We start from the raw sequence: 20,088 nt of genomic DNA, 5'->3' as shown, positions 1-20,088 counted from the left end.
TGGCTAGGGGTGGCAGTCCTAGGTCCTTAGGGGCAGCTCAGGACAGGCGTAAGTGCTCTGTTTATTATTTTTGAGGCCTCAAGTTGTTAACCGAGGGATTTGGTGAGTTGTGTTTTGGAGTCAGTGTGCCGTTGGCATTTTCTACTTGGTCCGGTTTGGCCTGTGAATGGTTTCCTTTTTCCTATTCAATTAAAGTTGCCAGGGGTTCTGGGCATGGGCGGCCGCTGTGTGCGGAACCTCTGGTACTGTGCTGTGTTTGGATGGTTAGGGTTTGGTGCTGATCATGTTGCCTTAGTTGTTCTTTTGTGTTTCCTAGGGGAGGAGAAGTGTTGTAATATGGCTTGCAGAGTAGCAGTGTGTGTGATGTCATCTGCTAGAGGAATGTTGGCGGTGGAAGTATTCTGCTGGGTGACGGTTGGTGAGAGAGAGAAAGCTGTGAGCAGAGAAGATGGGTGTGGGGGTGAGCCTGGTGTTTCCCTTGTGATCTTGTGTCCCCTACCATCCCCGTGTCTTGTTGAGGAGTACAGGACAAGGACAATAAAGAACCGAAGAACTTACCTGGAGTACCAGAGGTCTTCGATACTACAGACTTCCCAGACCAGAACACTGTGGGGGTCATTATGACCCTGTCGGTAGCCGTGCCAGTAAATACTGGCACGCCTGCCACCGGAGTCATGAATTTACCGGCACCCGGCAATGGGTATTTACCGGGGCATTACAGCCCGGGTAGTCCCGGTAAATCCCCATTGCCGGGTGCCGGTAATTGTTACTCCCCATTTCCATTGAGTCCCATTGGACTCAATAAGAATGGGGAGGTCAGATGCACCGGCACCATCCATGAATGGTGCCGGTGCATCCTTCAAATTCGTTCAGCGGGTGCCGTTCCATCCGCCAGGTCAGACCTAGCGGGCAGAAAGGCTCCCGCTCGCAGAACTTGTTTTTTGCCGGTCCGGTAACAACAGTGCAGGTAGCTTACAGGCACTGTTGTTACCGGACTGGCAAACTTGTAATGAGGCCACATGTATGCTTATATGGATGCAGAGAAGACTATCTTTACTAAAATCGTCATGCCATCGAACAGTGACAAATCTTTAACTTTTCTTCATTTCACTTTTCTTCCTTTATCTCAAAGTAATGGTGGTATGTGTTGCAGCACTTCAGTCAACGAGGAATACACACCCTCTTGCTGTGAGGAGGTACTTAAACACAGGAAGACTGTGTACGGGGAAGAATCTTCTACATTGGGCAGAGAGCAAGTCCGACGCAGAGATGCACCGCTGCAGAAGGGACGTCCTTGAAGGGTATAGCCAAGTCCGAATGCGGAGCCGATGGTTAGGTGGGAAGCCAGAGCCTAGCAGAGCGCTAGAATGCTGGCGTCCCAATTCGAATAGTCAGACTCGGACAGAGAGGCTGCAACGGGGAAGCCCTTTTTCCTCTGGTGGTGTGACCGCAACGAAGCACCGGTAGGCCAGGGTCCTAACAACAGATGCCAAGACCAGACCAGTGCGGAAGGACGAATCCTCAGGTTCCACATACGGTACAATAGACAGCAGCTGTCGAGGGACGCTGTGTCAGGGAAAGAAACGCTTCCACTGAGAAGATACCATTGAGGGGAACACACATTGTATATTGAGTTTGAGATCCTACGAGTCCACGGGAGCCTGAGCGTCCTGACCGAACAAGCACCCAGGGTAAAGCTAGGTAAAGAGCCCATGAACACTTTGAAGCAAGAGAGCATATGAGATCACGGGTCCCTGAAAGTCCAGAATGAGCAAAACCCTGGTATGAAGCTGGGGAAAGAAACTTTGAACACTTTGATAGAATAAATGTGAGAAACCAAAGGGTGTCTCGCCCGCTATTCCTCAGGGACTTGTTATCCAGCAGACCAGGACACGGCCATCGCTTTTGGATCCAGTTCCTGAGGGTGGTACCAGTGCGGGAGGATCACCTGGGTGAGGGGTTTTCGGGGAGTGGGGGTGAGGCCGCTGATGGTGAGACACGGTATTCCCCCATTTTTGTGTTCCTATAACCCATCCTATTTTTTTAGGATATTCCGAGGTCCCAACTCCCAACCCCCTTTGTACACAAGCACTGCGCCAAGGAAGAGGGTGAGTTTGAGACTATCGACATTAACTTTCTCACATCATACTGGACATGTCCCGCTAATCGGGCCAGGCAAAGTCAGTGACTAAACTCTGCATACACCTGATACCAATTAGCTCCCCTCACACTAATAAAAGCAGAACCTAGAGACACACTTTGAGCAAGGCGGAACACGAGTACGAACAGAACTCCCGGGACGAAGGCAAACCTACTGCAGCAGAGCAACGGACCAAGGGACGAGAGCAGCGGGTTGAAAACCCCAAGAGTTCCCTACTGGAGTTTGTTACCTCCGACAGGCTGTGAAAGACAGGTGGAGAAGGCCAGATGCCACATCAGAAGGCTGCATTGTGTTTCAAGGATGCCAGCGACCCTTCCGGATGAACAGCAGAGTTGGGGAGGTGAGGGCAAGCCTGTGTTACTAACCTTGACTCGTGAATTGGAAATCGTAAAACCACGAAAGGAACGCACACAGCCAGTGAGTTGGCAAGCGACCTGAGAGACCGGTGTGTGTTAAAGTTTGAAGTACCAACATTATATCGCAAGTGAAGGCTGCACATGTGTGGATGAGACGCAAAGAAAGGCAGACCTGTGAATGAAATTTGAAGTAAGGACAGCTGTGAGAACAGCGATACTAAGTAACTGAGTGGTCCGGCGAAAGGAAGTAGCCCACTGGAAAGTCTCCATCAAAGGTACCTTGTTTGCAGCAACAAAGCGAATGAACAACAAAAGTGAAGTAAGCAAGATTAACTCCCAAAGACGGCGAGAGTGAAAGTTGAAATGTGAGCTTTGAGTTGAAGTGGTCCTGTGGTGGTCTGTAAGGAAAGCCATGCACATTCGAAAGTCTTCAACATCCAAAAGTAGTCCGAGCCCGACAGCGGGAGACCCGAAGTATAATAGCTTGTGAAATGGAGCCCCCCTGCAAGTTTTCTTTAACTTTATTGTGAAGGGTCTGAGCCCGACAGAGGGGGACGTATGTGAACCTTTTGTTGAAACATTATTTGGAAGTCAGGAAAAGAGACTTTAACCGGGAAAGGCCAGGCGGGCCTCGATCCACATTTTGGAACTACTCATTGTGTTGAAAACCGAGCCAGAGTGTGACATCCTGCCTACATGGACAGCCTTACTCCGTGAGGTCTAACGTGGGGAGGAGAGCTGGTTCAACCACATTTATTCTTTTGAACACTGATTTTTCCTTTTCATACATTTCTCCTTTTTACACTTTTTGTACAAGAGGCATTAGCTTTAGTTATCATAAGCCATTTTCATTGGACAGACTGCTTTGTTTATCGTTTGATGATCAAGACTACTCCAATCGTAGTCATAGGGCAAAGTAGGAGTTTCTCCAGCCCCAATATCTTCAATAAAGAATTTACAAATTGTATCCATTGTATCAGTGTCATACTCGTGATACCATGCCTCCCCTACAGAAAGTACATGACATCACAGGTGTCTGAGAGTCCCAGATGAGCAAAGCCCAGGCATGGGGCTGGGGATTGAAAGAAAGAATACTGCAAGTTGAAAGAAACAACAAGCTTAAGGAAGCCTGAAAAGCTTAATGGTGAAGCGCTCTATACAGATTAGAAGAGAAGGAACACAAGTATGTTGGTTGTAATTTGGAAGAACCTCCAAGGTTAAGGGAGCTTGAGAAACATAGAGTGGCAAGCACCCTGGTAAATCTGAAAGACAACAGCATATCTCCTCTGTATACCAGTTTGGGAAACCCACAAAGGTATGATAATTGGAGAAAGCAAATGGGGCAAGGACCCTATGTGAATCAGGTGGAAGTAAATGAGAACAATTGCTTTATATGTAAGCTAAAGAAACGGACAGGATTTTGAAAACTGAAACAATCTGAGAAAGCCAGTCCCTACATCACACACTAAAACCTGAGATGGAACATGTTACAAGAGAAAGCATATGGAAGAATGGTATGAACTGTTTGAAACTGTTGAGAAAGCTCCAGTGATGGGCAAGGCAGAAGCCTAACCTAGAGACCATGTTCTGGACTCCTCTTTTCTTTTTATTTGTCTAAGTGGCAGGGCTAGTTTATAGTTAGGATATGGATGGAAGACTTTTTGTTGTACCTTGACAAGCACCATTCGTTTTGCATTTTAGGTAGGGAATTTCCCTCTTAGAAATAGGGCATGACAGGTGTTTTCCTTTTGTGCAGTAGTAGCTTTGAGCACTCTTATGCGCAGAATGGAATTACCATAATAAATGACCTCAGGCCCAAATAACCAGAGAGACTCAAAGAATATGATAAAATACTACTTTATCAGCTCAATAAAGTAGGGAAACCTGGTGAACAACAAATCGTAATCCACACACTCTTCATGCTATTTTGACCATATAAAGGCTTATTACCTCGAAGAACGTCAGCTATGACATCTTACGTGGCAAATAATAAAACCTATCGGACGGAGGGATTGGTTAGAGGAACATAGCTACTTATAGTTTCTATAAATGTTAGTAACATAATTGTTGCCCCTCCTCTGGCAGGCATGCCTTGAACATCCCTCTAATTACGTATAATACAGATTATAACAGCATAACAGCGGACTGGCCCCTGCAACAATGTATGCTCACCATTGCATAGCCCTTCTGATTAGTTGGCATTCTCTGCCAACCTTGGACATGTGGCTTGTTAGCAGCATGTAAGCGAAACGAAACCCAGGTGCAGACAACAACATCAGACTACTGCCAACTTGCCCAATTAGTCTACCATCTCTCATCAGCCAAGCCTTCAAGCCCAAAATGTCTTTTTTTCCCATAGACTGAATGGGGGAAAAGTTTGCTCACGCCTACAACCCAAACCGCTGGACAAATGTTCACCAAATTTGCGGCAGGAGCTTGGTTCCGAAAGCGTGCTTTTGTAAATTTGGTGGAAATCTGTCAATTTTTTTTTTAAATGACCAAACAGTAGGTCCCAAAAAATGTGTGATATCTATGTCTGCTCCGCGGTCACACTTCCCTGTTCGCTCCGCGGACAAGATACTGATTGGCTAATCGGCAGCGTCATGTCCGCGGACATGTCACACGTTCGCTGATTGGATGTTGAAGAGCGTGAAGTGCGTGAGATTGTTTCGATGCGCCAGCCATCTTTCATTCGTGTTTTGGTGTACGCCGACATCGCCGCTAAAACATATAAAACAACACAACCTTGCACTTGTTAAACTTATCAAATACTGTCTCGGAAGGTGAGGGTTGATGAGGCGGGGATGGGATGTGGCAGCAGGCGAAGAATTACTGTGTCTGTGTTACAATGTATTTAAAATAATGTTGCAGCCAGACTGGCGCCCTAGAGTTTGAAATCTGAGGCAGCCACCTGCACTGTTTGATGGAAAGAGCGGGTCTGCAAGTGTATGGGAGTACCAGTTCTCATTAATGCGTTGAGACATGTTGTTGCAAAGTGAGAATGTATTTAGATTCTGAGAGAAGGTCACTAGCTTTGCTTTTTTGGTTGCGAGCTCAGGAGGCCCACGCATCCGACTGAACCCATAAGGGTCAATTGTTTTTTGACCTTGAGCGAAAGGCAAAATTCAGTAAGAATGCAGGGAGTGAAAGTTTGCAAAAAGGAACATTTGATAAGGTTATGCATTCTAAACGTTTATAAGGCACATGTAATATCAGTTTATGAAGATTCTTTTGTGCAAGCACATTGCTCTCTGAGTTTTACGAAGAGAATGGAGACGGTCAATATCGTGTAAATTTGCTTTTGACGACTTTACACCGGAACGAGATTTAATTTTTTATTACCTGAGCATTAATGTTGGCAATGTAACTGAAGTACTATCTTTCTGTGTAGTTGTCATTTGTTTGTAGTTATGGAGAGTGCAGATTCTGTGTTTCTAGACCATCACTAGATTCACCCATGTTCAACGCTAATATTTCTTTAAAATGTCATGTATGACCACATCGATTTGTGTATCAGTTTCCACGTTCTTTTTGTCTTTTTTTAAATTGTTTGCTGTGTGTAGTAATCGTTAGTTTAAACTGTATGCGGAATTAAGAAATCAATAGATGTATTGTAATAAAGGTTGGGTATTGATACGTATTTTCTGTTATGTTTTGCAAATAGTTACATGCTGCCTTACTGTGATTGCCATGGATTCCAGATGCCCAGTGATGGATTTTTTTCAACGGCAGATGCACATACTCGTAAACGCCTGGATCACCGTGACTATTTTTTGGGATGATCATGCAGGACCCAAGTGTCCCTACGCGGCACTGGCGCTTAGGAGTAACATAACATCTTTTATGGTGGTCTAGGCCCAACTTCATGCCAACGCCCTGGAATTCATTGTGCGACTGAAGCGGTTCTTTGTGTATGGGAAAAGAACAACGTGTGCCTCACGATTAACATTTTCAATCACGAGCGCAGAAACAATTTTGCAATTTGCTTGCATATGGGAATATTCTGATGTTCTCTGACACTTTATGGTGAAATAAAAGTACTTTACAAATTGTAAAGTGTTACTGTTTTCTTTTAAAAACCGGTTTATTATTTCAAGTTGTGATGTGCTATGTTGTAAGTCAATGTGTGTTCATTTTCAGGTTCTGCATCACGGCACGTAGGTGCTTATGGGCGCATTTGGCTACGCTGGAGAGGAACGTTACCGAGAAAGGTGTTGATTATCACTAGGGTTGGTTATGTGAGGATCAGGGGCGGCCCATATGATTTAGTGACGTCAGGGCAATTTATCTTAGCCAAATGCAGCAATGGACAAGATTAGCACAAGATGGACGCGCTCTGCTGTCAGATTTTGTATGTTTCTAAAAGAGACAAAAATGAGGTAAGGTGCACTGAAAATGTTTGCGATAGATCAACATTTGTAAAAAAATACATGGTCGAACCCTCAGGATAATAATATTCTCTGATCTTTGCACTTGTAAAACTTATGAACTAATGTGTGGGGAGATGAAGGTTAATGCTGATGGTTGGAATATTTCCTACGTGATTGCGAATGACTTTACAAAGTTTGTAGGGATTTTGTGCACACCTTATATGACGAATCATTTGTGTATTCTTTTGACAGTTTTGAAAAAGAAAACCTGGGTGGATTTACAGTACATTTGCGTAAGGCTGATTGGGAACGACCGAAAAGCATGGTGTTGGAGATGTGGTAGTGTTTTTTCGTATTTGACAAGTGTCATAATGTAGTGTCATAATGTAGTTAAAAAAAATAGCGGTACAGCTTCAGTCACTGAGGGGTAGGCTGTAGCTCTGGGTAGTGGGCAGAATGTCGGGGCCATGGTATAAGGTCATGATCCAGATAATGTGGCTACTGTCCATTACCAGAAGGGACAAAACATAGCATTAAAGTGGCCATGTCCACCTGGGACTGGCTTTGTGATAAAGTTGTTCCACATTAGGATACATTTGAAAGGGAAGAAAAATGTGCTCATGGTAATATGGCACAGGGTTACCTTTCTGCTTTTTGTAGGCTGCAATGGAAAGCGAAGAAGGGCCCTGTATGGAACACCCACCTTCCCTTTCTATGGTGGCCATCTTGGAAAAGGATTTTGTTTGGCGTCCCGGTTTAGGACAAAAAATCATCTTTTTTAGTAGCACGGGTTACTACTTTGAAAATCTAGATTGTTAATGGCATTCATCCCCCATTTTAGGAGTCCAAGGGGGGTAATGATGCAGAGACCTCGTTATGCACTCTCGCTTCGATTGGGCTCATAACTTGGCCTGCTGGCCCTTTATCCACCGTTCCAGTCCCTGGAACGGAGGACAACCTCTACAATATTCCCATTAGTATAACACAAACTGCTAATGGAAATGTTGGAAAATCTTATTGCGTCTATGTACTTTACAACGAAATATAAAGTAGATGGAGTCTTTGTGTTTTTTTTTACTTTCATTTTTTAACTGCGACAGGTGTATCATAAAGGAACATTTATTTTGTTTATGGATGCTTTTTTTTGGGAGGACAGCTAAGAACGAAAGTTGTGGACGCAACTGAGGAAAGAGGCACCCAATAGTAATATGGAGAGGTAGGTGGACGGGGGGAAATGTTGTGCGTGTGTTATTTGTAAGGTACGGGCCGTGTTTCTCATGCTCCTTCATTACAGCAGTGGTGCTGTTTCTTAGGGAGGAGGGATGGCCTTAGCTGATGTTGTTTTAAGATAAATAGTAGTTTTGCTAAAAGCATGTACGTGTACTAGATTGTTAATGGCTGAGTACGAATAGGTGTTGGAGTTCTGCAAGGGAAATGTTGAAGTTGCAAGTTTCTACAGCAGTACAAAATGTACTTCCACACTGTCCACGAGGCACAGATCTTATTGTGAAGTGTGTACGGGTTTTCGAATACGTCACCATGCTGTGCGCCAGCATATGGTCATGTGGCATTCTTCGGAAGGTGTGCAATGAAGTCAGATGTTTGTTTACATTATGGTTACGTGCCACTACTAGAAACCTATGAAATTCAGTAAATAAATGTTGTTAAAGGGACGTTATGGTTAAGTTGCACTACTAAAAACCTATGAAATTAAAAAAAAAAATGTTGTTAACGGGACGTTATGGTTCCAAGTAAAACCGAAAAACCCTTGACATTCGCCAGTTATGGTAAGATAAGCAACCATAACTCGCGCCGCCATTGTGCACTGCTAAGACTAACACCCAGGACATTAAAGATGACATCACAAATGTCATTGATGACATCACTGATGACATCACATGTCTGGCTCCCCCTTTTTTCCTTTATTGACATATCTATGCCACATGGTTTTCTTCAGTAACAGGAACTAAAAAAATTGAAAACGTACTATATTTGTAGACTTATCCTTCAAGTATGTTCTCACAGTAATTCCCTTAGGGTTCAGCCACATCATATGAAACATATACATCGGGGAAGACACAAGCTTGAAAGATAGCAATACTTTCTGTGCATAAAGATAATCAGTAGGGTTATCAGCACTTTCTGATAGTTCTGTTGTTTTTTTATTACTGTACTTTCCCTGTATATGCTCATATTTGTATACATTGTACTCACACTACTTTCCTTAGGGTCCAATCAAATCATGTAATACATATGCATAGGGTAAGTAGCAGCTTTGAAACAGAGCAATTATTTCTCTACATAAAGGTAATCAGTTAGGTTATGAACACTTTCTTCTGCTACTGCTGATTTTTTTCTTACTTTAATTTCCCTGTATATACTCATATTTATATCTGTTGTTGTCTCTTTGTGTTTTGTCTGTAATAATGCAATTATCTATTAAGTGGGTTTTATTAGTTACTTGTTACATGTTTCACAGCACGCAAAACTCTAATAACACAGCAATTATCATTTCACTATTGAACATGGCAATATTATGAATATTGCACCTTCATCATGTATGTAGCTTAGTGTACTGGATAGAACTTCATAATAGAATGGTATTTATATCAATGCATTGCTTAATGCACTGAGTAGCACATTATATGTATTCCAATTATCCTTGACACTTTTTGGTAAACATTATAATAAGAATTCCTTCTACAGAGTTTTCATAAAAATAAATTGACATGTGATGTCATCAGTGATGTCATTTTTGACATTTGTGATGTCATCTTTCATGTCCTGGGTGTTAGTCTTAGCAGTGCACAATGGCGGCGCGAGTTATGGTTGCTTAGCTTACCATAACTGGTGAATTTCAAGGGTTTTTCGGTTTTACTTGGAACCATAATATCCCGTTAACGTTTTTTTTTTATTTCATAGGTTTTTAGTAGTGCAACTTAACCATAACGTCCCTTTAACAAAGTTTTTTTCCCTGATATATATATATATATATATATATATATATATATATATATATATATATATATATATATATATATATATATGGTTTCTTCTCACTTGTATGTAGGCGTACTCTTGTTTCCTCAGTTACATCTTCATTCTTTGAGTACTCTTACATTGTTTCAGTGCGTCATTGTGTCTTCTCCTTATGACATCACTTTGCATCTGCCATATTTCTTTTACAGCTCTTCGATATTCATTGGTGTCTGCAAATCTCCTGCTACCCCCTCAGTTCGAGGGTACATTTTGTACGGTTGTCTGAGTGCATAACGTCTCTCATACACCCGATGTGGTATTGGAATGATACCTAGTGTCATGCACAGTGTCTTCTTGTCCTTTATCCAATATGTCGGAGGTGAGGGGGCGGGTTCTATCACTGACGTACACGTCTGCGTCGCTGCACGTTTATTTAAATAAAACCTGTTAAATCATGGCATTAAGTTGTCCGACTCCTTCTTCTGGCTCGCCACACAAGGCAGTTCATTTGGAAAGAAATTGTTTGTTCATATGTATTGTAAGGGTGTTGAAGAAGGATGCTGACCCAAGGGTGGCATTTTGGTTGGCAAAACCTTTATTTATCATGAAAGGAAACCCTCACTATCCCTATCTTCTAAGAGGGGTTTCCCTGCCTCAATCTAATACTAAAGGTCTGCCACAATGTCAATTGAAATCAAACTCCACCGTCCAGTGTCACAACCTACTTATATCCCTTAGTCTACAGCTAAAGAATAAGTCTTACAGACAAGTTATCCCTTCTCCCGGTAGTTGGGTGGTATTCCCAGAAATGTTCTATGGCAAAAAGGATGCCAGGGGGAATGACTCCCTTCCCCTGGCTTGTGGGTCCAACTAACCTTTGCAGCATTCAACTTTCGGAACCCATTGAATGACTCCTTTCTCCTGGTAGTGGTTCACATACTCCAATATAGTTCACACCAAGCCAGGGGGAATGACTTCATTCTTCTGGCTTTGGCAAAGTCACAAGTCCTTCTCAGTGCCCCAGTGGACGTTTCCCTCCCACTGCAACGAGAATGCTTTCTCTCTGATGGTCAGTGGACTTGTTGCATGCCACTGCGACTAGGAGGTTCTCCTTTAATGCTTGATTCACTTGGGTTAGGGCCCCAGACCATTCTCTGATGGTCAGTGGGCTTGTTGCTGCCACTGTGATGACAAAGTTCTCCTCTGATGCTCAATATGCTTGTGTTGGGGACCCAGACCCTTCTCCAGTGGTCAGTGGGCTTGTTGCTGCATCTGCGATGAGAAGGTTCTCAGAAGAGTCAGCGGCGGAGTCTTTGGGTAGACTCTGCTACCTGTTACCTGCTACCTGCTTGCTGGAGCTGTGCAGTCCTCTTTTGCTGTTCATCTTAATCACCATACCAAACAGACCCCCATCGCGGAGCGGCCGGGGAGTCGTTCAAAGAATCTTTGGTCTGTACTATAGGAGGACATTTTGGGCCGGCACTCCAAGTTTCAGAGGCAAGAATTATAAGATCAAAGCCTGAAATTGTTATACTTATAAAAACACACATTCATGTTAACTCTGGGGGGTGAGTTCAAGCTTTGTGCTCCTACGTCCCTTGTGTCACCATTGCCCCATTTGGCCAGTTAATTCCTGAGTGAAGGTACAAGATGGCGCGAGTCAGCAATGAAGCTGCACAGTACAACACTCATAGATACCATAAGAACACCAGAATGGGTCGGGTCCTAGGCGGAGCTACCAGCTGTGCCTGGAAACTCTTCTTTGGCAGTTTATACAGCTCACACCACGCTTAATTCCATCCTAACGATTCAGGCCCTAGTTCATGCACACTCCAAGATTGGGGTGGTCTGATAAGGAGGCACAGTCCAAATTGGTCCACTGTTGGAAACTGGGACTGGAGTATACAGTCACCACTAAAAAAATAAAAAAAAGAATTAAGGACCACTTTAGAAGGAAAAGAAACAAGAGCATGAACGATGTAGAGTGGGAGGTGGTATCTGAATGGGTCCCGCCCCCAATGAGTCAAGACTTTTTGGAGGAGGAGGCAGAATACTCTACAACTATTATGGAGTGCTTTACAAGAACTTGGTCCCCGGGGGAGGCCTTTAATACGCAACAAGACGTTTCTCCTGAACATTAAAGGAGAATGGAAAGTATACATCGAGAACGACCCCTTCAGGTACCAATGAAAAGCCTGTCCAACCACAAACTAATGAAGGCACCCTTTCAGCTCTGAACTTTGTGTTGAACTCATTGGTTTCAGTGTTTGAACTCCTTAAAATGGAGGTCCAATCCCAAGCAGGGATACTCCTAGAACTTACTAAAGAAACAGCGAACTGGGAATCACCAATGGTGTGGTTTGGGAACAGTATTAATTCCATTATCATGCCCACCATGAAGGATGTTAGGCTAGAAGTGGCCAAACAAGGGCTGGGCATTTTGGCAATTCAAGGATCTCTTGAAGTGAAAAATAGAGAGGCAGAAGATTCCCACCAGCTGTTACAAGAGCTTTTAGAACATCTGAGACCTCACTGATCCTACTTGAAGGAGCAGGAGAGGTGGGGAGGGAAAATCACTAAAACTATCCATTTGATGATACCCCCTCTCAGAATCTACATTAGAGGAATTTAGAAGACTGACCAATGTAGTGGAGGAGGTTGTGGAAATAGGAACAGAAACTCAGCAAACTCGAGTAGAGGTGACCCCACTGGCGTCGGAAGAGACGGAACACGTTTGGACAGATGCAGATCATCAGAATTCTAGAGGAAGAAGAAAAATGAAAAGTAGATAAGCAAGAAAAAAGAGATCTAGAACAAGTTGCCCACTAACTAAGAGAGAGCTCAAGAAACCAAAGAATCAGAAGAACTCAAGGATTAAGAAAACAGAGGCAAACTCCTTTGTCAAGACCATCTCGAAACCATTACGAGAAGTGTCAGAGTCAAAACAGAAATTAAACTTTGTAGAGACAGCCAGGGAGGATACACGAGAAGTAAACTCCAGAGATTGCAAACCAGCCCAAATAGGAAAAAAACTAAAGAAGACAAAGAATGATCAAAAAGGAGCACTGCAAAAAGCGATCGAGATCGTAAACGTGAGTGTAGGTCTTCAAACGAACCTACCGGAGCAACCCCTAAGGAGGCCAGGTGCGGTTGTCAACAAAGAAAATCTGGAGATGACTAAAACAACAGAGAAAGACCGACAGAAAAAAATTACCTCCATGGATCAGTTAGGCCCCCCAGCAACAGGGATACCATGGGCCCCAATATTTCTACAGAAAAAACGTCCTGCTCTAAATCAGAAAACTTCCATTGACAAGACAAAAAGCAACCTACAGGGGGAAAGTATGAAACTGGCCCCAATCTTTCTAAAACAAAGCAAAAAAAATGACATAGTTGTGGAAGAGCCGGTACATCTACCACTGTCCTAGAGGTGGGGACTGGTCAAGGAAAGCAGTCCTCTATTCCTGGAATGTGGAATGGTTCTGGAAAGTCAATAGAGATTCCTGTCTCAATGGGAAAAGAAAGCACAGCTCATTGTGCACAGATCAGGCATCTATCTCCTATGAAGAGCAACAATGAGGAAACATATGCTTTTGCGATTCCGAAAGTTTGGCTAACGTTACTTGAAAAGACCAAGCAACGCAAGTCTTTAAGCAGAAGTGTAATTTTATCCTACTTCAAAAAAGTGCCAAATCTCTATCTTTTGTCGACAGAGGATATAGATTATGTGCTATTCCCCAGGGAGCAAAACCTCTACATTGTGGATATTGGTCTCACTTCAAGGAAGGCACAAAATGCTACTCTGAAAGCATCAAAGGAATTAGAGAGACAGGGAGTAAAAGTATTCTCTACATTGCCCGAAGAAGCCAAAAATGCAAGTCACTCAGCCTTAAACTCACACAAATTAGAACTTTTGGGGGCTGGGGTGTATTTGGAGGAGGCAGGTTTTAGCAGGAGGAGAAGGGACACTCGAGACACTAAGCAAGAAAACGCTCTTACTCTCCTCCCAGAAATACTGACCCAAATGCTTCAGAAACTGGGTGTAGGTGTAACATCCCTTTAGACAAAATGAGTATTGTCTGATAAATTGGAATACGCCGGGTTCCAGTTCTTTTAAATCTAAAAAAAAGAGAGAACAACTATTTGGAAATAACGACATTATATTATTTCAGGAAACATGGCTTGTCAACCCAATATAAAACATTTTGTTCGATTATAACTTGTTGTAAAGAAAAATATTATTGAATAGTGCAATGTTAAATCATATGCTTTAGATATACACATGGGGAGATCCTATATGGGCGAAACCGCTAATCAGATGAAAGTTAAACAGATGAGAGAGGTGAAATTTACATCAAACCACAGGTAACACAATGCACCATTCTGAAATTGTGAGAAGAATGTGCACTGCTAAAGTATATGCTTTAGATATACACATGGGGAGATCCTATATGGGCGAAACCGCTATTCAGATGAAAGTTAAACAGATGAGAGAGGCGAAAGTAACATCAAACCATAGGTACCACAATGCACCATTCTGAAATTGTGAAAAGAATGCTAATAAAATATAGTGAAAAAATAATGGTCAATGAAGAAAACTAAAGTTACCATAATGCATCATTCCCAACAGGAAACTGTCTCAGGTATACATAATACAAAGAGATTGCGTAAAAAATACTAATAAACATAGTGTAAAACTAGTTACTCTTTTAATTTTAATTTTTGTATAATTTGGACATAAATAATAGGTAACAGATCCGCCGCGCAAGTTAAATACGGAAGTTTAAATCCAAACCAATGTTACACTAAACACAAATGCAACAGACCATTTTAAACACCAAAAAGGAAAAAAGGACTTACGTACTAAAACTCAGCCCGAAGTATGGCCGCCGAATTTTGCAAATGAACAAAAGGAAAGAGGGACTAGCAATCTGTAACTCTTTATGAACAAGGATTTGTCAGAATCACAACGGGACCCCCGACGCTTGAGGCATGAGCAGGTGAATTTGTAGGTAAGGGCTTTTAAGGGGTGGAAAGACCACCGCTACAAGCATGCTCAATGTAGAAACCAGCATGCTTGATGCCGAGTGGCATAAATAAAATATATTTTTGTTGGGATTTCAAACTCACGCGACAGGGTGTTTTGGTAAACACAAATAGGGAGCAAATCGATTACTAGTCGTTGTAACTGAAAAAGTAATTCCTAGTGACCGCTAGAGTAACAGAATGCATGAGATCAAGGATATGTAATGCAATTGGAGGATTGCAAATATGAATAACACTTTTTATATAAATTTAATGAGAAAGATGTTACTAGTCATGCTTACCAGAGTTTAAAATGTGTCTAAATATATGCAAGGGAATCATGCACAAAGAATCAATCCGATAGAAGGTTAAAAGGCTAATGTTAGCATAATAGAATAATCAAATTTGTTTTAGGTGGGATTTAACCCTGGAACTACCGTGATATACTTCAACTAAAAACTAATTCCCGGAAATAAAGAAAGGAGATTCGTATTACATTCAATAAGGGTAAGAAAACAAATTTACATGTTTTTCTGACAGCCAAAAATTATTAGATCCATGCCATCCCATACTTACTTCTTTTTCGGATTGCACATATTTAATTTTAAAAACTAACATAGTCACTGTAATGGATTTATTTTTAACCATTTGAGGTAACTAAGAGGTGCTGCACTTTCAGGTGTTCATGTAATTTGAGAATGCTCAAAGGATATACTACACAGCCTAGGTCACTTTTTTAACTACTAAATGTGTTACATAATATGCTAAAATGCTATTTCATATGTTATATTTTGTGTTTTGTTTTATTACATGTTACGTTTGCATTCAGCCCGGATTTGAAAAGGGCGTCAAAGAAACGCAGAAACACGTGTCATCCATATGGGCAGAATATATATCAAATAAATTAAGAAAATATGCTTGAAGAAACTTGACTACGTACTTTGATTCATTCAGATCAGAAATTTGGCGCAAAGAGGTGTAGCCACAAACAAACTACTGCCAATATAAATTGAAGGCTATACAATGCACACTTTACCCGCAATACAAAAAGCCAAAGGGAGGCCGTCATGTGGCCTCCTGATGGCATATAAGAACTCTACAATTAAAGAAATAATTCTTATACTTAATTGTACTATGGGAATACAGGCATGTAAAGTCTGCTTAAGATCTGACACACCAATCTCCGATCTTGTTGTTATTAATGCTTACTGGAACCACGCCTGGACTGAATTTCAGGCTTTTTTTGCATTACTGTCCTCTTTGCTGGAAAAGATCAAAATAGATTTTGGGGGAGCTCACATAGTTTTTGCAGGAGATCTAAATACCCAGTGTGTCCACTCATTAAGGGAGAAAGAACCAACAAAACCACAAAGAATCTCCAGAAGGGGACAAAACTGGATGGACTTTATGGACTCATGGGGTTTGAAGATGACAAATGGGTCAATTAGGTGGGATAACCCCTCTACCCCAACATGGCATCGTGGGCAGTCATCATTTACACTGGACTACATTTTTTGGTCAACAGGTTTATTTTCTGGATGCTCATCTTTGTCCATAAAACATGACGGGAGGAGTGATCCCTCCCAATTAGAGTTGCTATTCTGCGATTTATTAGTTACAGTATCAGACATACATCCACAAGAGATAACAAGTAAAAAGGGGAAAAGAAGGAAGAACTCTAAATAACAACTTTGCAAGAATCCCAGAATCTATTCAAATAGAAAATTGTTAGCCGGCTAAATTTGTAAAATTCATTTGGTCCACTCTTCCTCTAGTGTGGCAGAAATTGGGGGGAACAACCTCATCTCTACTCTTTTGATGAAGAAACCTGGGTGAAAAAAAGGTGCTTAGGCAAAGGCTGCAAAGGTTGAAGACATTGCAACACAGCCCTGAGAGTCATAGAAGAAAGTCTGAGAAATTAAATCAAGAGTACAAGGAGTGGTCAGTAACCCCAAAAATGTTACGTCTGCAACAAGATGGAGAGTTGATGCTGCAACTAGTAAATAAAAACAACTCCAGAAATTTCTTGTTGGTTATCAGCCAGTTGGAATCTCACTCCAACAACACTTAATGCAATCTGGTACCAGAGTCCAGGTGGGTCGATTACCCGACAAAAAACTTTGAGAATCCAGAAAAAAACTCTCATAGTGCTAATTTGGATGCACCCTGGCATTTATCATTCGACTAAAAAGACATAGTAGACTTAGATATTATGTCATCTGTCTCAAGAGCTGCCAGCCCGAACGGGCTAACATACCAAGTTCTGAAGAACAATATAGCTCTTTGGTTCAGGTGGTTAAATCTGCTCTTTAAAGAGATACTTAGGCGATAAAGGTTTCCTCCTTCTTGGAAAATTGCAATAGTCATCCCATTCTTCAAGGGGGCAATCGGTTACAACTGACGAATTATCGCCCGATCGCTCTCCTTGATATGGAAAGCAAAGTGTTTATGAAACTTTTGTTAAAAGATCTCACAAAATGGGTAGAAAGACCGCATATTCTGTCTTGCCACCAAACGGGGTTCAGACGAGGTCTATCCACTGCCCTGAATGGGCTAGTGCTGAGCCTGATTAGTGAAAACACTAGGGGAAAAGGATACCTCCCACTATATGGTGCATGGGTGGACCTTTCAAAGGCCTTCAACCAGGTGGACAGGGACCATCTTTAGAATAAACTAAGGAATTGGGGCATCCCTGAGGGCATGTTGTCAATGTTGGTCGAATTACATAGGGACACCAAACTGAGAGTGCGACTTGACGACCAGGGACACTTGTCAGAGCTCATCAGAGTGGAGAGAGGAGTTAGACAGAGTTGCTTGGGGGGCTCCTCTCTTCTTTAACCTGGATTTGGCAGACATTGGCATCTTTCTAGAACCATCAGCGTTGGCCAGTCCAGAGATAAATGGGAGGAGGAGCCACTGGCTGGCCTACGCTGATGATATAGTTTTGCTGGACAAGACAGCAATAGGACTGCAGTGTCTGCTAAGTAGGTTAGGTGAGTATGCTAAGAAAAATTGACTATCTATTAATCCAATTAAATCTAAGATAGTCTTCTTTAGGCACGCGAGAAAAAAGATCCACTATTCTAACTGGATTCTGGAGGGCCCAATCATTCCAAGGGTCAAAGAGGTAACCTACCTGGGCTGTAAGGTTTATGCATCACCAGCAATACATAAAGTAGAGTTGGATGTGAATGGGAAAATCATGCAGCTCATCCCCCAAATGAAAAAGGTCTTTGCCAAATATTGTAAATTTTCGATTCTCCCCCTTGATCAAATATTATGTGCAAAAAGCTATTCCAGTGATTCTTTATGGTCTAGAGGCCAAACCACTGCTTTGGCATACAAACTGGCAAAAACTGGAGGGCCTCATTTGGAAGAGAGTTATTGGGCTCCCAATGAGTACCTCAACCTCGAGCTTAAGATTTGAACTAGGCTTAAAATCTCTAGGATCCCTTGCAGACTGGAAATTAGCGTCTCTTTTCCGCCAGATTGTTACTGCACAGGATCATACTTTATATAGTGAGATCAAGGCTTATCTTGAGCACTCTAAATCAAAGATTCTCTCTAATTTGGAGCAATGCGTCAAAGAGACCCTTGTAAAAGCAGACATAGATCTTGCAACCGTAATCAATAACCCTCTAAAAGTACAGAGGGCAGTGGAGAGGAGCGACTGGATCGTAACAATTGAAGCCCTGAGTAACTCAGCCTCTCCAAACTCATATTTGACAGGCGACAAGAAACTAGGTTACCTTCAGAGATATTTGGTAAAATTTCCCAATTGGAATGTTAGGAAACATTTTCTTAGAATTCCACTGAATCTAACACATACTGGAGTGGTATTAGCCAGACGAAGACAAGGTGAAGTAGCCCACAAACCGTGTAATATATGTGAAAATCCACTAAACCAAACATTAAAAGATCTGTTGTTGGAATGCGAGGGCACGTGGCCAGTTAGATCGGCCCTGTTTAGGAGATTTGTGGATATAGAGGAGGGATTGATCTCAGAAATGTTCTGGGACAGATTGATTTCTGGGCACAAAATAGCACTAACAACAAATGTGGTACAAGTTTTAGAAATAATTGCCTTTATAAGTTGCTTTCTAATGAAATTAGTGGCTTGTGGAGGACTGGACAATCATCAGGCATGAAAGAAATAGGGTGGCTAAGAATAGATTTGGGCTTGCAACCACAAATGAGAATTATAATGAATGACTTAATATTTATATCATTAATGTAATGTGTTGTGAATGTTTGTGGCCCAAATGTGTGTTGGTTCTTTAATTTTATCCAACTTTTTTGTAAATGGTTCTTGTAACCATACACACATAAAACAAATTAAAACATTTAAAAAAGAAGGTTCTCCTCTGATACTTGTTTCACTTGGGTTAGGGTGCCTGACACGTCTCTGGTGGTCAGTGGGCTGGTTGCTGCCACTGCGACAACACAGTTTTCCTCTGATGCTCAATATGCTTATATTGGGGTCCCAGATCCTTCTCTGGTGGTCAGTGGGCTTCTTGCTGCCACTGCAACGAGGAAATTCTCCTTGGATGCTTGATGCACCCTACCCAGTAGTTTGACTGTTGCTACTGCGTTGGCAGAGAGCCTCTCGAGCTTACCTCTCATGCACCCCTGTGTCCGCTCCAGGTCTCTCGTACCCCGTACCTTCTTTGGGACTTCTGTACATGACCAGGGCTTCCTGGGACTGGGGCGCATCGCTCTGGCTCTTCAGGCTTCTCTCCTCTGCTTCTGAAGCACTGCCGCGGCTCTGCACTCTACTGGGCTGCTCGGGTCTCTTCCTGCTTCAAGTGTGGGTCCGCTCCAGCTGGACCCATGGAGAACTCCCTCAGCGCTTCATCAGTGTCCTCTGCTGTTCGGCATCCTCGGTCATCCGACAGGACTTGAAACTTCAGTAATCTTTATGTATTCTGTGCTCTTCTTTGTACTGGTACTTTCTGTTGTGGCTATTTCTCCTATGCTACGCAAATACATGTATCTACTTAGGGAAGGTTGGGGTGTGACGTTGGCAACGGGCTATACCCTAGGTGATTGCCCTTATCCCCAAGGGGGAGTCCCTCCATATAAGATCCTCCCGCATTAAACCAACCCTTGGGGGACCATTGGGTAGCAGCCGCACCTCGCTAGCCTCATGGGAAAGTGCTCCCCCTTGGGCAGAAGTGACACTACCTTGCGAATCATC

The sequence above is a fragment of the Ambystoma mexicanum genome, chromosome 1p, assembly GCF_040938575.1.
Source record: "Ambystoma mexicanum isolate Mex_15411 chromosome 1p, UKY_AmexF1_1, whole genome shotgun sequence".
NCBI lineage: Eukaryota > Metazoa > Chordata > Amphibia > Caudata > Ambystomatidae > Ambystoma > Ambystoma mexicanum.
The sequence above is the reverse complement of the archived record's forward strand: the minus strand, read 5'-3'. Positions refer to the sequence as shown.